This window comes from Varanus komodoensis, unplaced genomic scaffold, assembly GCF_004798865.1.
Source record: "Varanus komodoensis strain SLA01 unplaced genomic scaffold, ASM479886v1 scaffold116, whole genome shotgun sequence".
In the NCBI taxonomy this organism is placed as follows: Eukaryota; Metazoa; Chordata; class Lepidosauria; order Squamata; family Varanidae; genus Varanus; species Varanus komodoensis.
Window position 1 is genome coordinate 481,754 of NW_025335333.1, and position 6,000 is coordinate 487,753.

At 50.4% G+C, this 6,000-nt stretch overlaps 1 protein-coding gene across 3 annotated transcripts in view; it reads right to left on the reverse strand.

Annotated features, from left to right (window-relative positions):
* The window catches only part of EIF4G3 (eukaryotic translation initiation factor 4 gamma 3), a 73,005-nt gene extending 67,011 nt beyond the window's left edge, over positions 1-5,994 (reverse strand). For 2 of the 3 annotated variants that reach the window (XM_044421242.1, XM_044421241.1), the window contains exon 1: positions 5,947-5,993. The gene's annotated coding sequence lies outside the window, so the exon portion shown is untranslated. Of the gene's footprint in view, positions 1-5,946 lie in introns of all 3 variants that reach the window. The other variant, XM_044421240.1, reaches the window with a different exon arrangement.
* Positions 5,995-6,000: the final 6 nt, after the last annotated feature.

A 6,000-nucleotide genomic window follows, 5' to 3' on the forward strand; every position in this document is an offset into this window, starting at 1 on the left:
GTTTTAACATAAATTGTGCCTTCAAAGAACACTTGGAAGTGCTAAGCAGCGGACAGTGAGAACTCTTGGTACTTTCCACATATGAACCCCAGTGAACCCTCAAGGTCGCAACCTCGTGGTCCAGAAAGACTCGGGGCAGGCTGGAGCTTCAACCTTCTGCCACTTCTTCCAGTGGCTATGGCGCATATTTCTCCAGGTGCTTACTAGATAAACATGGGGCCAGAGAAAAAATAGACCCTTTACAGGCGCTACACAGGACTATCTAAGGCAGAAACGCTGCTGCCATGAGACAAAATCATGCGCACCCACAAACCAGGACAGAGTGCTTGTGCTTACAAGACTGAACACCTACAACTGAAAGCTCAAGTGTGTGGAGGAGAGATCAGGCAGTGAGAGCATCAACCAAGACAGACTAACTCTCCATTCAGATACCAGGCCAAGCCACAGTTAAGGACGCTTAACTAAGGTTTCGTGTGAAGCTGCAATGGAGCGACCACAGTCACAGCCACCATCCAGCTTCCAGAAGCCATGGCACTACTGAGACATGCACAAACTTAGGAACTGCAAGAATGGAAACCAAAACCAGTCACAAGGCGCTAAACTATGGTCTACCGGTTACAGGCTTGGATCGAAACCCAGTATTTAGGTACTAATTCTTGATTATCACAAACCATGATTTTGTGTGGGTTTCTCTTCTTAACCCATAAGCAATTATTATGCAGAGAGGGTGCAGGCTCGAGGCACAGAACCTGGAAGGCCACAGAAAGAATCCAAGCCCCCAAGTGCTCGCACGGAAAACAAGGAAGCAACATTACAAGCAGAGATTCGAGCAGTTGCAGAAGTTCGACACAAATCACTTCCTTTACCCTTTCTGCTATGTGACGTGTAGCTGAGTGGTACTGAGACAGAGGAAAAAGCAAAGATGCAAGCAGCCACACGGCTCAGTCAGAAAAAATCCAAGGGCAACAGCCACCCTCATTAGAAATAAGCAAGCTACACAGCTGTGAGCACGCTTTCAGCATGTGGGTTACAGAATCAGAGAACAGTAGAACTGGAAGGGCCCGAAGGTCCACCAAGTCCAACTCCCTGCTCAAAACAGGACTCCGAGTTAAAGCATCCCTGGCAGGTGGATGGCCAAGTGTTTCTTGAATGCCTCTAGAGTGGGAGAGCCCACAGTCTCCCTCGGAAAATGGGTCCATTGCAGTATTGCTCTGCTGGTCAGGATTTTTTCCCTGAGGTCAAGCCGGAATGTGGCTTCCTGTGACTTAACCCCATCATTCTGCACTCTGGGATGACTGAGAGGAGATCCCGGCCCTCCTCTGCCTGGCAGCCTTTGAAGTATTTGCAAAGTGCTCCCATATCTCCCCTCGATCTTCTCTGTGGGCATGAAACCCATAACCTCGTTCTTCCATGTGAACCAGCTGAGCAAATATGCTCTTTCCCAGAGGACCTTCTCCAGGCGCCCTCCTCACATCAGATGGGCAGAGGGGCTGCACCTTCTCAAGGGCTGCGCCCGCAGGTTTGGCTTCCTTCCCTACGCATGTGTACATGGTACTTGGTTGCAGCTTTTGGGCCCCAGGCACAGGCAGCCCAGCAACCGGCCTGGCCCTCTCATGCAATTGGTTCACCACGTTCTTGTACAGGCTAGCTGGCTGGTTGATATTGCCAGATATCCTCTGTCCTTTGCAGTTTGGACTGTTCTGTTTTAATCCGATGTTTTATCGTCATATCTTATTAATATCCACGTTGAAATTTGATACGGCGGGATAAAACCCAAAAGGTAAATAGCGAATGTGTGGATGAGAATCCATTCAAAGTTGTACTGAAACATAGCTGCACAGCCAAATCCCTTCTTGAATGTTGCCTGTCCTTGTGCTTTCACTTTAAAAATTATGGTTTGGAATATAGTATCGTACTCCCAGTTGCTATAGAAATATAACGCCTCATCTCATTAATTAATTAGGCCCTTGTAGTTTTACTTATTCTTACCCATATTTATGTGTTACACAGGTGAAGGAAACACGGATTACACCATGGCACATCGCTTTAAACCAGGAATCACAGCTTATTAACTCTTTGACTATTCAAAGGCAGCTACAGAATGGACCTGGCACACCGCAGGGGCAAACTGTGGGTTAATTAACCTACCATTTGTCCCCACAACATGCTAACAGCCCTGCTGTGGTTTAATAAGCCAGGATTCCTGGATTAAGGTGACATGCAAATACAGCCATTATCAGCACTTTATAACACACACAAGACTGTGAAGTATCACTCCCACTGTTTGTCTGTCCAATCCCAAAGATGCGCTGCATGTTTAGGCACAACTAAAGGCATGTCGGGGGTGCCATCGCCCTTCTGTCTCAGGTGGTACTTCCTCACTGGAAGGTGGAATGGAAGGTTAACAATTAAACGAGAGAATGATTATATGCAACATTTCCCAGAACTCACACTGAGGCACCACCTCAATCACTCTTCCAAAAGGTATTTGCAACCCGGCGACTTTGCTCCGTTCCAACAAAGACAGCCACCATCATTAGAAACAGAAGGACTTCTTCCTACCTCAGAGGACTCGATTCAAACAAGCTGTTCAATTCTGCGTAACCTGGAGCACAGTCACTCTTATAACACCTTTGCACAAAACATTCCAGTGGTGCCATGGCAGTTCCTTTCAAGTTTTTCGTATCCTCCACTTTCCTCATTTCCCTACACAGACTCTCCGTTCCTTCTGCTCCTTCTGTCTGAAGGCTCTGCGGCTTGCATTTTCATTCAGAAGTTGAATCGACATTAAGCAGGAGGACGAAGACACTTAAGCCCTAGAATCCTCCAAGTTCTGGGATGGAAACACATGGATAAGTATGCTGCTTATCCTAGCAAGAGAGAGGGATCACTGTCTCCTGAAAGGAAGGGCACTCCCAGCAGCACAAACAACATCCGACAGCTGAATGCTGATGACTGCACAGGGTTTTCCTCTTCTAAAGAAACAGAGCTGGATCTTGAATGAGCAAAATTCAGGACAGCAGGTTAAAGCACACAGAAGTGGACAGCAGAGCTCGGGTTGCACATTATGCCAATTCAGGATTTATTTAAGCCAGTTTCTTGCCCTACCCAAAGGTTGCCTGGCAGCTTCCTGAACAAATCACAGTTTATTTTCTCGATACCTGGGTTGTCTCCTTCCATCTTAGCCTACCCCCTCCCTGTTTCTCAAAAGCCTTTATGGTGCTGTAGCATCTGCATGTCAGGTACCTACTCGGGACAGAGGGATCACATCACCTGCCACCAGCACAGCCCAGCCGAACAGATCATTAGCAATTCACAATTCTGGGCTCATACTTAACAGCAATCCAACCCACAGTTCACAAGCCAACAGCCACAGCTTTTTAGCATAGATGGGTTCACACATCGCAACGGACCAGAACTATACAGCCTATATCCAAGGTTAGCACTATGCGTGACACAGCTCAGGTTGTAATGCGCCGCAACGTTATGGAGCATCGTTCATTAAAATGGAAAGGTGTAGAACCAGCACAGTGAACTCCACTGTATCACATTGTTCCATTACTTTAGCAGCACTCTCTCTTTCTGAAGGTCTCTTGTTCTGAAAGATCCAAGGATGCTTTGTCATGCGTGACATCATGAACATCCAGAGGTGTCTTATAAGTGTTAGCCATTGCAAAGGGACCCAGTCGTCTTTCCTTCTAATGACATGCGCAAGCAGGGCACAATTCAGGTAGAATAAATGTCAACGTATGTGAAGCGTTTTCCAACGCAATATATCCCAGCTTTCCAAGCCACACCAGCATTCACGGATGCTGGAATGTTAAAATACGCTTGGAATACTTGCTACAAGAATGCAGTATACTTCAGGAAGTCCAGCATCTTTGCACTCAGCTCCAGCAGCCAGGAAAGTAGAAGCCAATTAACTACTAGGGTATAAAAGTTTTTCAATCCAGCTACAAACACAGAGGCACGTTCAGAAAATCCAGCAAGAGTTTGACGGAAACAACCCAACACAGACTCCAAATAGTCAAGTGAGCCGGCCTCCTCACTGTCATCGTTGGCAAGCCATTCAAAACTAGGAAACTTGTTCTAATTTTACTCATGAAAGGAAGCACAATTCTACATGGTTCTTCTAAAGAAAGTCTACTTAGATAACACTTTCCCCAGAAATACTTGAGATTCAAATCTGTACCACACAAGAATCTGGGGTGTTCGATCAGACAAGCAAGGATAGCCCATTGTCCTCAGCTGAAGTTCATTCGAGCAAAAGAGCCGAGTTTCAGGTGCAACCTCAGTCACCAGCTGATAAGCCACACAGAGCAGTAAGGAAAATATGTAAACCTCTCACAGCTGTTACACTATGTCCCTACAGTAAAGAGAGATTCTGCTGTCTTGAACAAGTACAGCTGACTAAGCAAAAGCAGCTCTTCTGGTCACCATCCAGAGGATGAAGTTTTCTGCAGTTCACAGACTACTCCAATATTCCCAGGGGCAGCAATTCGCTGTCCCCTGGTTTTCTATGGGAACCTCGTCATCTTATGCCCCCACTGCTCACCTGTGCACACCCGAGCTCTCTCAGGCGGCAGAGGCTTACATGTTTGCCTGCCCGCTCATCTTCCTTGCCCCGTCTCTCTCTCCTTCTCCTACGTGCCCCATTTTTAAAACTGAGCACTGCAATGTGTATCCACTAGACTCCTGGTCTTACAGCATATCGCATGCAAAAATGTACTCTTTTCCTTAGGATGGCCACTTTAGTGCATATATTTTATACGCCCTTCAACAGGAAAAAAGTTTTTCTACGGAAACGTGCCTTTAAAAGCATTCCAATCTGAGTGTCACTATCAGTTTCAAAGCCCTAACTAAGTTAACTACTTAGAGCCAGCAGATTCTGCCCAAGAAATGCTACACTCTTCTCAGCACAGGATTTTTTAAAACGGAGGTGGACCCCAGTCTACTCAGAAGCAAGCCCTACTGCAAGCTGTAGGGCTGTGGCTTCAATCAGAGCACAAGCAAACAGAGCAGATAAACTGATGACACAAGCAAACAATTACACCATGAAGCAGGGGGGTTTGGGCCAAGAAACACCTATCCTCTGCAAAGAAGAGGCAGCTCCCTAAGAAAACACCCATCAAAATACACCTGCTTTCTTCACAACTGGGAAAGGGCACATCCCTCCGCAGATACACAAGCCCTCACCCCTGACAGGTGCAGCTCCCTTTCCATCAGTCCTTCCCCACTTCCTGTAGCGACAGACACCCCCCTGCAGCCCCTCTGCCCTCCCCGAGAACAAGCAGGCAGGGGCGAGGGGGCACAACGCCGGGGAGCACTCCCCGCTCCGAGCCTGACCGCCTGGGATCCCCTTCCAGAGGTGCAGCCCTGCCCAGCTGGCCTCCCTCCACACACACCGCGGGCACCGAGCCCGAGTGGAGCTGTGGCACAGCCTCCCCCTCCTGCGGCTTGGGAGGGGGCACACCGCACCCACACAAAATGAGGGCCGCGCCGGGGGAGGCCCGGGGCCAGCCAGGCACGAATGTGCGGGAAGGAGCCCCCCTCCGACGAAGACACGGGGGGGGGGGCTGCGCGCAGCACTCTGCCCTCCCCACGCCGCCCAGGGCCCGGCCGCAGTGACCGGCTCGCCTTCTTCGGGGAGAGGTTCCCGGCAGTGTCCCCCCCGCGGTCGTCCCCCTCCCCAAAGACGCGTCCCCACCCCGAGGCCAGAGAGCAACCGGCCCCGCACCCGGGAGCAAGACGCGCGGCTCGGCTCGCCCGGCCCGGCCAGGCCCCTGCCTGCGAAGCTGCCCATTCATTCCTGCGGCGAGGGGCGCAGCCCGCGCCGGGCACGCTCGCCCCGCGCCCCGGAGGGCCGGCGCCCCGCTCGCCCTCCGGTTCCCGCGCCCGCTGCCACATGTGCGGCACCCGGCGCCGGCTCGGGCGGCCAAAGGATACTGCTGGGGCGGCTGCGCCTGGAGGGCCCTGATGCCGGCGGGGTGCGGAGGGGGG